At 29.1% G+C, this 14472-nt stretch overlaps 1 protein-coding gene across 7 annotated transcripts in view; it reads right to left on the reverse strand.

The window, feature by feature from the left end:
• LOC124431157 (uncharacterized protein T19C3.4-like) overlaps positions 1-14472 on the reverse strand; it is a 29350-nt gene that overhangs the window by 11239 nt on the left and 3639 nt on the right. The window contains exon 1 of one of the 7 annotated variants that reach the window (XM_046978702.1): positions 68-760. The exons of 2 other annotated variants lie outside the window; for them this stretch is intronic. The gene's annotated coding sequence lies outside the window, so the exon portion shown is untranslated. Of the gene's footprint in view, positions 1-67; positions 761-14472 lie in introns of those variants that run through there. 4 more of the 7 variants (XM_046978703.1, XM_046978700.1, XM_046978704.1 and 1 more) reach the window with 4 other exon arrangements.

Genomic DNA, 14472 nt, shown 5'->3' on the forward strand with positions numbered 1-14472 from the left:
ATAAATTACTAATCAAATGAATCAACAAGAAATTAATTATCATAAATTAAAGATATAAGATGCTTACGAAGTAAAGAAGACGTTTACGAAGTTTAAAAAGAGCTTGTTCGTTTTATCGTCGAAATATAAGCATAGAATAGACAACACGTATATATATATATATATATATATCAAAAATTCTTCAAGAATTGTATATAACACGAGATGATGATTGCATAGTGTAATCGATGATTAAAAGAAGAGGAAGAAAAAATTTCTCTCTCCCTCTCTTTTTTTAATTTTTTATTCCTCTATAGTACACACTAGTAACTTTCATGATAACATTACTTTTCGACGTCACTTTTTTCTTTCCTCCTCCTCTTTTTTTTTGTTCTTTTTTTCTTCATGAAATATATATAATCCCCATAGATATGCCGATAAATTAAAATATTATATGATAATCGTTAGATCGATCATCGTTCCGATCGGATGTTAAGTATTGTGCAAGCAAGAGAGCAAGCACGCTGGACTATGTTAACGCGGATGCCTCCAGTCAAAGACTAAACGCGTAACCCGTGATCTGGCAGGCCATGCTACGTACAACACTACTAACACACGACACACTGGCCAAATGAAGATCGGCAGGAGGTGAAGGAGGAGCAGGAGGAGATGGTGAAGGAGGTGAAGGAGAAGAGGAGAGGCTCGCGCGAATGCCCCGCGTAGAACTCTATTTTCGCGCTTTAAACGCGTTGTCACGCTTACCATGAACAAATAGAAGAACGACAAGAGAATGAAACTCTCATCGGAGAGAGAATTGGTCAGCTGATCTTAAATGACCCTGGAGGAAGTAACCAATTTAACGACTGTTAATTCAAACAATTTCTTATTGTTCGTCTTTTCACTCAACGCTTGTTAAATAATAATAGCAACAACAATAATAATAATAATGATAATAATAATAATAATAATAATAATGTGTATATTGGTAAGAGATGTGGAAGTTATAAATAAGAGTTTTAATTATGTAGGGTGACTGATTTATATCTATGCCTGAAATATATTTCTTGTTCGTAAAAATGTATTAATCCCTTTGAAGCACAATGATGACAATGAAATTGTTTTTAATGTCTGAAAGTCTTATTGTTCATCTTTTTACTGAAGACTTGTTATAACAATAGTAAATTGTAATAATAATAATGATGATGATGTCAACACATATATCAGTAAAAAGTGTGATCGATTTACATACTACAATTTAAAATATATTTCTCGTTTGTAAAAAGATTGATGAACTACTTTCAAGAATAAAGATAATGGAAAATAATTATTTCCAATGTCTAAAATGTCGTCTTTTTTCCTTCATCCTTTTATCTTTTAATCAAATCAAAAATACTAACTCTAAATGATTGACGTTCGTAATGATTTAATTTAAGGACATATATAATCTAAAATCATTTCTAATGCCTATCCTTTTCTTTCTTTCATTTTTTTATTTATTATTTTTTCTTCTTTTTTTTTTTCGGGAGAGAACAAAATCAACAGTACATACTTGAAATGATTAAAATTGTCAAATGTAATTGAAATGACTCACCCTGTATGTTTCGAATAATTTAATGATTATTCTTGATGAATTTTGATAATTTGAAAAATTATATCAAAAATAATAACAAAAGAAATAATAACAAAATAATGGAAAGATTATAATTTGACGTGTATTCTGAACTGTCGTTGACGATTATATACTGCTATCGAATAAACGATGGACTACTACGACGACCTATAAAACTACGAACGATTACGCAGGTAATTCGATGATCGTTACCAATGTCGGTGCAATTACATAATCGACCGTCCTCAATGTTGCTCTTTTTCTCTCTCTCTCTCTTTCTTTTTCTATCTCTAGTTCTCTTTATTCGAACGATGATTTGCACACGAACATGACACCAAGTTATTCGATACGCTTCTTCTTTTTTCTTTCTTTCTTTTTTTTTTTTGTATATATATATATATATATAATTTTTACATTTACATAAAAAGTGTAAAATGTTAAACCGATCGAACGACGCATTTGTATATTCGTGAAATATAATTCGTGATTGAAAATGATTTACGTAAGCTCGACACGTTAGCTCGAATCGTTGTTAATTTTCTTATATAACGCAAAAAAGAAAAAATTATAGATATTATTTATATTAATATAATTGTACTATAATGTATTATATGTGTGTGTGTGTGTGTGTGTGTGTGTAATGTTATAGGTAAAAGGTAAATGTTATCAGACGATGCATAATATGCAAATAATTTTTATGCACTTTGGTAAATTGATGCATTGGAAAAATCCAACTGTATTTTTTTTTTTTTTTTTGTTTAAATGGAAACCTATATTATCGATTGCATCAGTTTGATGCATAGATGATCATGGAATAATGATATTAGCTTTCGTTAGAAACTTTCAGTAAGTATTAGATAAGCACGAACATTCGACGTAAGTACATAACATTTTCTCCATTTAAACTACTTCTTTTAGAAAAGACATACACGTACACGGAAAAGACGAACAAAGTCTTACAATGAAATAGTGTATGTGTGTGTGTGTATTATGTAGCCAAGGTCAAGATCATTGCAGTTCATTTCTACATAGTTAGAATTCCAACGAGGCTGATTAACAGTTAACTCAGGCATCGGATGTTTTTCAAATGTAATTACTAATTTCTTTTCATTTCTTTTTTTATTTCGAGATTAAAAAAAAAAAAAAGAAGAAAAAAAAATTTAATTGCACTTTAATTAGATTCGGATTCATAAACAAATCAGATTTCTTTAGATATTGATTAATCACATAAATGTCAAGTAATTTTTTTTTATTTCTTTTTTTTCTTTTTTTTTTTTTTTAATTAATTTTTTCAGTGACTGGATGTATTATAATATAATTATATTATAGTATATAATTATATTAATAATATTAGTAATAACATTACTTATACCGATGTTATACTGATAATATATATTTTTTTCTTTATCATATGAATAATAAATAATAATTATTATTTATCGATATAAGATATAATTTGAAAGCATATAAATCCGATGACAATCGAATGACTTTGGCTTAAAACGGTGTATCAATTAATAATGAAAGACCTCTTTAAATTCTACGCAGAGACGCCTTTCATACGTTAATTGGAGTAACTAGCAATATGTGGAGTGTTTTGTACGAAACAATGATGGCATTATGACAGGAATAGAATGTGTTCGTTGTTGTTCTTTTTTTTTTTTTTTTTTTTACTTCCTTTCTTTTTGTATTGTTTTTTCCATACGATAAACGTCATTTCTTTATTATACCAAATACGTAGGAGTCCATTGTTCCTCTTCCTCTTACTATTTTGAAACGATCCTTCTTTTTTATCTTCCTCTTTTTTCCTTTTTTTCTCTCTTTTCTTGTGCGAAGACTCCTCAACGAGTTACCAGTTACCAAGACGCCGTTATCTCTAAGTGGATTTATATCTTTGGATGATCTACATCCGTCAGGGGGTCGTTTATATTTTAAGAACAATCTTTCTCACGTGTGCGGATCCTTAGCGGTCGACCCACATTCCTTTTTTCCTTATTTCGAACACGATCTTTCGTTTTCACATTTTTCCTTTTCTTCTTTCATTCGTTCTCTTTTTTTATTTCTTTCTTTTTTTTATTAACTTAATTATATATAATAAAATGAATGTAAGCGTTCGCGGATAATGTAGGTCAATTCGTACGAAATGAATTTATATATATATATATAAAGAAAATATATATACGTATATGTATAAATGTTATAATGCTCTTTCGATAAAAAAAATATGATCGCAAATATCTAGTTTATTTTGAATCATTTTCATTTTTTTCAGACTTCAATAAAAACAGAAATGGAAAAAAAATGGCTAGCAGCAATTTGCACGAATTAATCGACAGTCATTTTGGAAAAAAAAAAAAAAAAAAATATCACGCGAACTAATAACATTTTTCGACGGGAATGAGGTGCCTAGAGATTTGCAAGAACATAAAATTCTGATAAAAAAAAATAAGTGCACTTGTATTTTTCTGATGCATCGTTGCATTTATGAATAAAATGAAATAATAAAAGAAAAATTAGACATTAGCATATGCATTCCCTGACAATTTTTCTCTACGAACGTTTTCTTCTTTTATCTTTTATCAAATTCAAGATATAATTCGTTCCAATTGCTCGACGTATCCGGCATGATATAATATAAAAATAAAAATGCGAGTAGAGTAAATCATTTCTTTCGAAAGAAATGAATTTACATACAAATATATTAATTAATAAACTATACGAGCAAACATATAATGTATAAAGATATGTATAAATCATATAATGAAAATAAACAAATAAATAAATTTTATATTTCTTTTTTGTGATGTTAAGTTTGGACTCGATCTAACTATAAGATAAATATAAGTAGAAATTTATGCGCAAAAAAGTGCATATTATAATTTTGTATAAATGGTGGTTTCTCTAACGTTGACCTGAAGGTAGTCAACCGTTGAGAATGTCGTTCATCTAGTTCACTGATGAGCCAACCAACCAACCAACCAACCAACCAACCTCCAACGAAATTGTCGTAATGAGGACACGTTTGTGATATTTTCAGATGGGGACGAGGTGCATCAACCTGCTCCTTGACGAGACTACTATAGAACCATTAAATCGAATGAAAATAAAATGATAGTCCAGAATTAACAACAATTTTATATCGCTTGCATTTTTTTTCATTAAAAAAAAATGTGATTACGAATGTAAACGTTTACACGTTCAGATTATTAATTTCGATGAGTGAGATTTGATTCTATTATCAAATAATTTTTTGCTTCTTTCTTCCTCTTTTTCTTTTTCTTTTTTTTTTTTTTGTTTCACGTTAATCATATGTATACATGATTTAACTTCGAATTTATTGAAACACCACTTGTATATTTGTAATCTCTTTTTTTTTTTTATCAATACATATATTTTAAATTTTTATTTGTATTTAAAATAAAATAAATAAATAAATAAATAAAAAAGAAAAAGAAGGCAAAAGAATACGTATAATATTCTAATATTTCTTATTTAATTTAATACACTAATTTTATTGTATTTATTAAAACATTCAAAGAGTTTTTTCTCTTTTAAGAATCTAAAAAAAGACTTATTATCAATTTTATATAAGTAAATATTTAAATATTTCTTTTTGACTCACTGTATATAGCTTAAAATTGCAACGAGGCTATAAAGTAAATGCATACACACACACATATATATATATATATACATATATATATGAATAATAAATAACTTACCGATGAGACAGCCAACTAATTGTCCTTCGAAATGATTATTACAAGCGCGACCGATTTAAAATAAAATTCAACATTCCTTCTTCCGCATTGTGTTATACACATTGTAACAGCGGATGGATCTAAGTTAAAAATAAATATAACTCAAAATGATACAGAATAGTTATTATATTTATTTTCATATAAAAAAATTCTTACAAAGTTCTTCGATAAAAGTTCAAATACATTTCCCCCCTCTCTCTCTCACAAAAAAAAAAAAAACAACGAAAGATAGAAAGAAAAAAAGACAAAGAAAACAAATGTAGAGCGTATACCATTTTATTGTACTAAAACATTTAATCATAATTTTATTAACCCTCTATAACTTTATGTAATAACTTTTAAATCACACAATTATATATTTTTATATGTATATATATATATATATATTTTTTTAAGTTTGATTTCATTTTATCATTAAAAGATTAATTGTCGTTTAACATTCAATGTTACAAATGTTTTTTTTCCATTCTTTTCTTTTGCTTTTACAATATCAATTGTATTATCAAATTATTTATTCATAAAAATAATAATAATAATGTAATTATATATACCATATTGGAAGAAAAATTATACTATACTGTAATATTATCATTATCACATTTTATAAAATTAAATTTTTGTTATATTTAATATGAAACATTCAATGTTTCTTTTTTCTTCTTTTTTAAATATACATAATCTTTAAAAAGTTATTCAATTTCAAAAGTCACTTGAACAGACACCTATAATATACTATATTATTTATATAGTATTTTTTTTATAATATAGTACAAAATCTTTTCTATAGTATAGTATAATTTTTGTGCAAACACGAACACCAAAAAGAAAAAAAAAAGAAAAGAAAAGAAAAGAAAAGATAAAAAGAAATTAAGTCATAGAGGGTTAAATACGAATCGTTCGTTGATAGGACAAAAAAGATAGATAGTCATACAGGATCCTTTTTATCAGGATTTCGGCACGATCTTCAAAGGAGCTGGAAGAAAAACGACGGATACTGAGTTGACAACAGTAACTCGTTTGAAGACCGGCAAGTGAAAATTACGAGAGACCTGAGTCGGTATTGGTAACTCCACCGGCGTAGTATTTTTTGGTGGTAAGAAACACGTCATCTTGAGAATTTTGATAAAATTTTTCAACAAAGAAATTTTAAATAACTTTAAAAAGATTAATAGAATATAAATGATATCGTGCAAATATCGCCTATGACGTAGAAAAATATTATTTAAATATAAATATAAATCTAAGTAAAAACTGTCCTGTAAATCTGATAATTTAGCAATTAAATTATATTAATCCATAAGAGAGTAGAAATAGTACGATAAATTGGATCAGGTCAAAAAGAAGGAAAGAAAGAAAGAAAAAAATGTCGTAATAATTTATCAAGAGCTCCAATTCGACGGACAATTTTCCAACAACAGTTTAATAACGAGTTGCTGGGTTCTCTGAGCTCCTTTTTTTGTGCTTAGCAACACAACATGGAAACCTTGCCGTTGCTAATGCTGCTGGTGGTGATGCTGAGTTGCTGTTGTTGCTACTCGTTTAACCCTCGATGCATCTACGTACGTGCAAACGTATGTAATAATAGTAATGGTAGTAGTAGTAGTAGCAATAGTAGTAGTAGTAGTAACAGCAGCAGTAGTATTAGCACTTTCTCTCGCGACCCAATTGCAGTGCAACGTTACCGATCGATTTTTCATTCGTAATTTCTCCAATTGAGTTTCCACCGAATGAGTTTAATTTCCCCCATAAATTTTCCCCGATAGGAGATCTCTATAGGAATTTCTCTTTATTCAGAGTTTTCTTTGGTTGAACGACCGACCGGTTAAGCGAATACACCGAATCAAACGTTGTTTCTTTGAATTAACAGGACAAAGAACGAGACTTTGGCCTGTTTTTTTGGTTTTCTTTTCTTATTTTTTTTTTTTTTTTTTTTTTGAACCTTTTCTATTCCCTCTTGTTTTTCCCCTCACTCTTCTCCACCCCCGTCCTTTATTTTATCCTTTTTATTTCTTTCTTCTTCTTCTTCTTCTTTCTTCTTTTTCGTCTCCTTCTTCTTCTTCCACTGCAGTACAACAAGCTGTTGTCTCCGTCTTCGATTGCAACGACACAACTACGAAATATCCCCTTATCTCGTTTTCCTTTCTTACTCGTTTCGTAACGTCAGGGGTAAAACAACATTGACGAGGATCTATGGCCGAGCAAAAGCAATCGCAAACGACGACGACGACGACGACGACGACGACGACGACGACGACGACAATCCAAGCGTATCAATTGAACTTGTCCTCGTAAGAGTCCCAACCACTACAATGAATTTATTTATGTATGTTTGTATATTCGAAACTGAAGAAGGAATGTGTACGTGTGTATATATGTGCATGTGTCTACTACTGTGCGTGCCTTTTATCCTCGACTCTTGGACTCTTTTACCTTCCCCCTTTTCTTTCTCCTCCTCCTTTTATTCATCCGCCTTATATTGTTTTTTTTTCTTTCTCTTTTTTCTTTCTTTTTTTTTTTTTTTTTTTAATAATAATAATTTTTTGTTCTTTTATTTATTTATTTTCTTTAAATGTAAATCACGACCACGCCGTTCTCGAAGAAGATGGTTATGCGGATCTGCTGTTTCACTCTCGAGGACATAATACGTTTTGTTATTTTAATTTATTGCTTACTTTATATTCTCGAATCGATCACACGTCGACAGTCAACGAGGATGTTTTGTTATTTGTTGTTTCGCTATAATCGATGTTATTTTTTAATTACAGATTTTATCCTGATGAAACTCTTACTTTCTTTTTTCTTGTTTTCCTTTTTTTTTTCCTTTATCCAATAAACTCAATTTCCTTTTTTAGAGATTATTTTATATGAAATTCTCGAAGGACTCTCGGCAGTCACGAGGATATTATTACTTGTTGGTATACGATCAAAGTGACATTCCTTTTTCATTCGAATGTTATTCGCTCACAATTTTTTTTCTCTTTTCTCTTTTCTCTTTTCTCTTTTTTTTTTACTTTTGCTCCTCCTCTCTCATAATCTCAATTTTCTTTCTACAGTGATTTATTTTATATAAAGTTCACAAATAACAGATTAATATAGTCACAATGTGATATAATCGTTGGGATCGTCAAAGCGATATTATTTTCACTTCGAACTTGTCAATCCTTTATTTTTTTTTTTTTTCTTTTTTTTTTCCTTTCGAACGAAATCGAAATTCTTGCGGATTATCAGAATATAAGCATTCGACGATAGTCACAATGATAGTCACTCGACCAACAAAGTGATTTTATTTTCACTATGACGTTATCGAACTATGAAGTTCTTTTTATTTATTTATTTTTTCTTGTTCTCTAACGAACTTAATCTCCTTCCTGCGGATTATTCGAATCACTATTGTTTCTCGATCTCGTAAAGGATTCAATAAAAAGTAAAAAAAAAAAAAAAAAAAAAAGAAAAAGAAAAAACAAAAAAAAAACAATGCAAAGAAATCGTTTTCAGATTAAATCTCGAAAACAATACAACACCATGGGGTTGTTGAATCCTGGGTTTGCTGTAGAGTCTCTTTTGTAAAAAAGAAAAACAAAGGAAAAAGAAAACAAGAGGAAGAAGTGATTCACCACTCGAAATCGATCCGATCCAATCCGATCCTATACCTTATATACGTATATGTATAATCAAATCGAGAAAATTGCCCTGGGTAACTTCGTTCTAAAGCTTACGCTAGCGTCGCGACGCCTCAACTGGAAGCTGGCCACTTCTGTGCCGGGATTTATATTTAAACGGTTAAAGAGAGGTGCGTCGTCGAGAGACGTACGAAAACGATGACGCTTCACGATCGGCTCGTCCTATGCATGACTGTTTCGGCTGTTGACGACGCCATCAGTATCAGCATCAGTATTAGCATCAACATCAGCATCAGCATTAGCAACAGAACCAGAAAAAGGAGGAGGAGGAGATTAGGAAAAAAAAAATCGTACGAGAAGATGATATGCGGAATGCGAACAGCAAGGAACGCTGAACCAAAACAATTCATTTGTTGGCTTTCCAACGAGAAATTCTCAATTGAAGATATATATATAAATGTATATATATATATATATATATATATATATATATATACATATTAAGAAATCAATCCAAGTGAGTCATTCGAATGACTTTTAAAACAAAAGTATCGCGAGACAAAGGTTCGCTTTTGTAGCGATATCATTGTATAATTTCACGTTTGTTTTCTTTCCGTTGGATTTTTTCTTTTTTTTTTTCTTTCTTTTGCTACGTATTTTTTATTTATTTATTTTTTTTTTTATCTTATTATATATATATTTTTTTTGTTGGGATCATAACGTAACATTACGAAATTACATTATGACATAATTATACCATACTAATATTATTATACAAGCATAATAAATATACTAATAACTATATTAATATAAGTAATAAATATTAATAATTTATTACATACTATATTATATCAGTTCTTTTGATATTCATTATACTTCATATTATATCTCATAATATAAATAATATATATATATATATATATATATATATTAATTATATTGTTAATGTTAAAGGTTACGCAGAGGTTAAAGTCTAAGAAAGGATGTTGCCGATTATAAATAGTACAGGTCATTACTACTTGATAAGAGTAAAAGGGGAAATATCTATATATCATCGATATCGTAGAAAGAACATTGCTCTGACGTAGTTAGAATAAATAAGAAAAATTTTTAAGTTTTCTTTATATACATGGAGATATTTATTTTTGGTACAGGCTCGAATCTCTCGTGTTCATCGCATGTTCTTCGTCTCTTTCTCTTCTCTATCCTTCTCTTATTTTCTCTCTCTCTCTCTCCCCCTCCCTCTCTCTGTATCTTTCTCTCTTTCTATCTTTCCTTTTCCTTCTATACAAAAATCTCCTCCCACGTTTCATGCACCCCACTGAGAAAGGTCAGAATCCGAATTCCGCGTGGGTGGTCGACGATTCGTCGGCAAAGATATTTTACTGGTCTCTTTAATAGCATGGATTTCCCAATGCTTCACACCTCCAAACGAATTACTATGTTTCGACCTCGCTTATGTATATGTGTATTGAGCACCTATATCAAGTACGTCTTTTCTATATATCATGTACGTAACAGTCAATTTAAGCATCGAATTGCATGCCAAAATTGCGTGAAAAAAAAATAAATAAAGAAAGAAAGAAAGAAAGAAAAAAATAGAGAAAATGAGAGAATAAAAATAAATAAAAAAAAAAAAAAAATAAATAAATAATAATAATACGAAGAAGAAGAAAAAGGAGGAGAACGACAATAATAAGAAACTTAAATCTCAATAATAAGACAATTTTTGTTCGTATTTATAGAAAAATTGAATAACGTAAAAGTTATGGTATATAAGAATCCTTTCCCCAGAAATTTTCACAAAGGGTCGAAGCGTAAAAGTTATCATTCTCTCATGAACTCTGAGGGTGACCTTGCCTCTATACAGTTTTTTCTTCGTTATTCAACACGAACAAAAAAACTCAAAGAAACGAGACGTTATCCCTTACCGTAGTACATTGGCATGTCTCCAGGGAAAAGAAAAATATTGGCAGGAAAAACCCCGACAAGAAAATGGCGTAATTACGTATATAGGTAGATAGAAAAGATATAGGTAGATAGAAAGAAAGCGTGTAAATCAGAAATCCACAATACTGAGTTTAGTCGATATGTGAAGAGGTCCTTCGAGATAAAGAATATATTGAGAAGAATGGTAGTTAGAAATGGGGTGAGTAGAAACATATATCTATATATAGAGGGGTTGCTTGGAGTACCTAATGTTTCTGTAATCTTATATACTTGTGTATTAAGTTATATATATATACCTAACTATATTTAATACGTTTAGTTTTTAAATATATTGAAATAAAGCATTTTTTGAAATCTTTAATGATATAGAATATCTTTCATATTTTATTATTCATAACAGTTTATATAAACGAATGTATCTATATAAAATTACATAAATTATTTTTATTATTTTAAATTATAATATATAACACGTAATCGATCGTATAATTATTCGTATATAAAAATATATAATTATATAATAAATTTTATAATAACAAATTTACAATCGATTATATATTAAGTATTAACATTATATACGTCTATGTAACAATTTTTCTTTGAAAAGAAATGAAATACTGCAATTTGTTTTTTCGAGTTAAGGGGCAGGTTAAAATTGTTAAAAGACAATAGCGCGAGAAAAATGGGATATGGATGAAGCAAGTGAGAAGGGGTAACAAAGGAGAGGAAAAAAAGGAAAAAAAACCAAGAAAAGAAAAAAAGAAAAGAAAAAGAGAAAAATCAAAAGAAAAAAATAAAAAGAAAAAAGTTGAAAAGAAAAGAAGAAAATAATAATAATAATAATAATAATAATAATAATAATAATAATAATAATAATAATAATAATAATAAATTAGAAAAGCGAACGTACTCCGAGGGAGCAGCATCGTAATTAGCGTGCGGCATTTTTAATTATTCTAATGAGGATTATGACGTCATGAGGTCGAGAATCCCAAGTACACAGGTGTATAATCCCTCCTCCTCCTCCTATTCCACCCAACAACCTTCCATCCCAACCTGCGATTTCTCTCTCTCTCTCTCTCTCTCTCTCTCTCTCTCCTCTATTTTTGCGCTCATTACTCGCCCTTTCGAACACTCTCGCTACGCTACACCGAATAGATTTTCCTTCGGTCGGAGACACGAAGAGGGATAAGCTCGAAGAAACGAACCGGGAGAAAAAATCGTGCGACGTTTAAAAAAAAAAAATAAAAAAATAAAGAAAGAAAAAGAAAAAAAAAAGAAAAAGAAAGAAGAAACATAAAAGGGGGAAAAAAAGAAAGAAAAAAAAAAAAAAGAACAAAGACAAACAAAAAATAGAACGTATAATTTATTGATCGTATCGTTTTAATACTGTCGATCCTTTTCCTTTTTTCTATTGAAATTTTATTTTACAATACGATTATTAATTATCTATATAACGTCACGTAATACATATGAATATCCAAAGTTACATATTTATATATAAATATATATATATATATATTTCTTTTCATTTATTTATTTATGTGTATACTATATATTATTATTATTATTATTATTAAGATGTGTACACACATATTATATATATTTACGCACATACGTATGTAACTTTATACATATAGAAAATATGTATACATGTATGAAATATGTGTGAGAGAAAGATAGGAACAACAATTAATACGATATATCTTTTGCAAAGCTGCGAAAAATATCGATTTCATTTCGATGTTAAGGACCGGACCATTTCGCCTTTGTGAGTGTAAAATAGAAAAGGGTGTCACACGGAGAATGTCCTTGTCCGGTATATCAGGAGATGCCATGGCACCCTCCTGTTGCCAACCGAGCATCGATCCAACAGGGTCGCATTACTTCGCTCTAACCCAAGAAACATCTCCCCTTATTTTCATCCCCTTTCTTCATATTCTCTATTCGGTACCTCGTAGTCACATTTTACGTTTCTGGCTTATTTCCAACTTAACGAATTTTTATAGAGTGCGCGAACCCTTTTATTAACAAAACAAAACAAAAAGAAAAAAAAGAAAGCAAAAATGAGAGAGAGAGAGAGAGAGAAAGAGAGATAAAAAGAGAAAAATATATGAAAAATAAATTGGTTTTTAAAATGACAATTATTTTTCTTTTTTTTTCATTTATTGTGAATTCTATGAAGCAATTTCTTTTTTTTCCCTTCCCCTTCCCTTCTTTTTTGTATATTTTACATCCTTGAATGACAGATGACGCGACAACGGTTTTTAATTAAATCTTTTTAACTAAATTTTTCGAACCCGTGTATAGCAAAAAAAAAAAAAAAAAAAAAAGAAAGGAAAAAGAAATAAATTATATAAAATTATATGAAGGGAAAATTAAATTATAACTTTTTTTTATTTTTTTTTTTTTAAATATTAATATGTTTTTGCACTTGTACTTGTATATTACTTATACCTATTTTTTTTTTCTTATTTCAATTTCACGATGATAATAAATGAAGAAAGTTTAAGCTCTCTTTTTTTTTGTTTAGTTGGAAAAAAAAACCCATTATTTCTTTTTCACACTAGAAATAGAAAATATATACATGATAACGCTACGATTCTATATGTTACTATCGGCCGCGTGTCAAGGACTTTAAGGAAGTTGAGAGTTGCTTACGCGGTCTTCTCTTACGTAAATACTTCTATCGGGTAACAAAAATAAAATAGAGAGAGTGACGTCACTGAGAATCGAAGAATACGCCAGGATTTCTATGTAGGAGAGATCGTTCTATAAAACTAGGCAACCATCCAAAAACAAATTATCTTAGTCGAAAAATTGATCTTTATTTTCGACAAAATCATTTTTATGAGAAAAGAGATGCGAGAGAAAACGAGAAATAGAGATAGACAGAAAGAGAAGGAGAGAGAAAGAGAGAGAAATTTTTTTTTTTTTATTTACATTTGTCCTTGTATTTTAACGTCCTTGTAAATTATCGTTTCGTATCAAGAAATATAAATCAAGATCCGTATGTATTATTCGTTTTGTTATTATTAGAATGACACGATATCAAATGAAAAAGTCATATCATTTTTTTTTTTTTTTCATATTTTTGAAAGCCTGCAACCTGACGCAACCCTGACGCAAACCTGACGCAACCCTGATATAATTTGTATTCCAAAAAAAATTAAATAGATAAAAAAATATTAAAAACTTTTGATACGAAATAACGATTAAGATTGATACCATACAATCAGATAATAAAGTTCAAAAATATAAATTATCTAATCTAATGATTCCAAAGTTACGTGGCGTTAAAAAAAAAAGAAAAAAAAAGAAAAAAAAGAACAGTTTCAAATCGTAACTACAAATAATCTAAGAGACCCTTGAAATGTGATAAGTACTTTTTATCGTCGTCAATATTGTAACACAAAGATCTTCAAAAGAAACCGAATAATGTTATCATATAAAAAAAAAAAGAACTCAATTAATTTAACCAAAAATCGTCCGTTTTGTTTGTAAAACTTTCAAAATTTTCTTAATTGATCAATTAATTTTCTTTTTTTTTTTT

Source organism: Vespa crabro, chromosome 20, assembly GCF_910589235.1.
Source record: "Vespa crabro chromosome 20, iyVesCrab1.2, whole genome shotgun sequence".
NCBI lineage: Eukaryota > Metazoa > Arthropoda > Insecta > Hymenoptera > Vespidae > Vespa > Vespa crabro.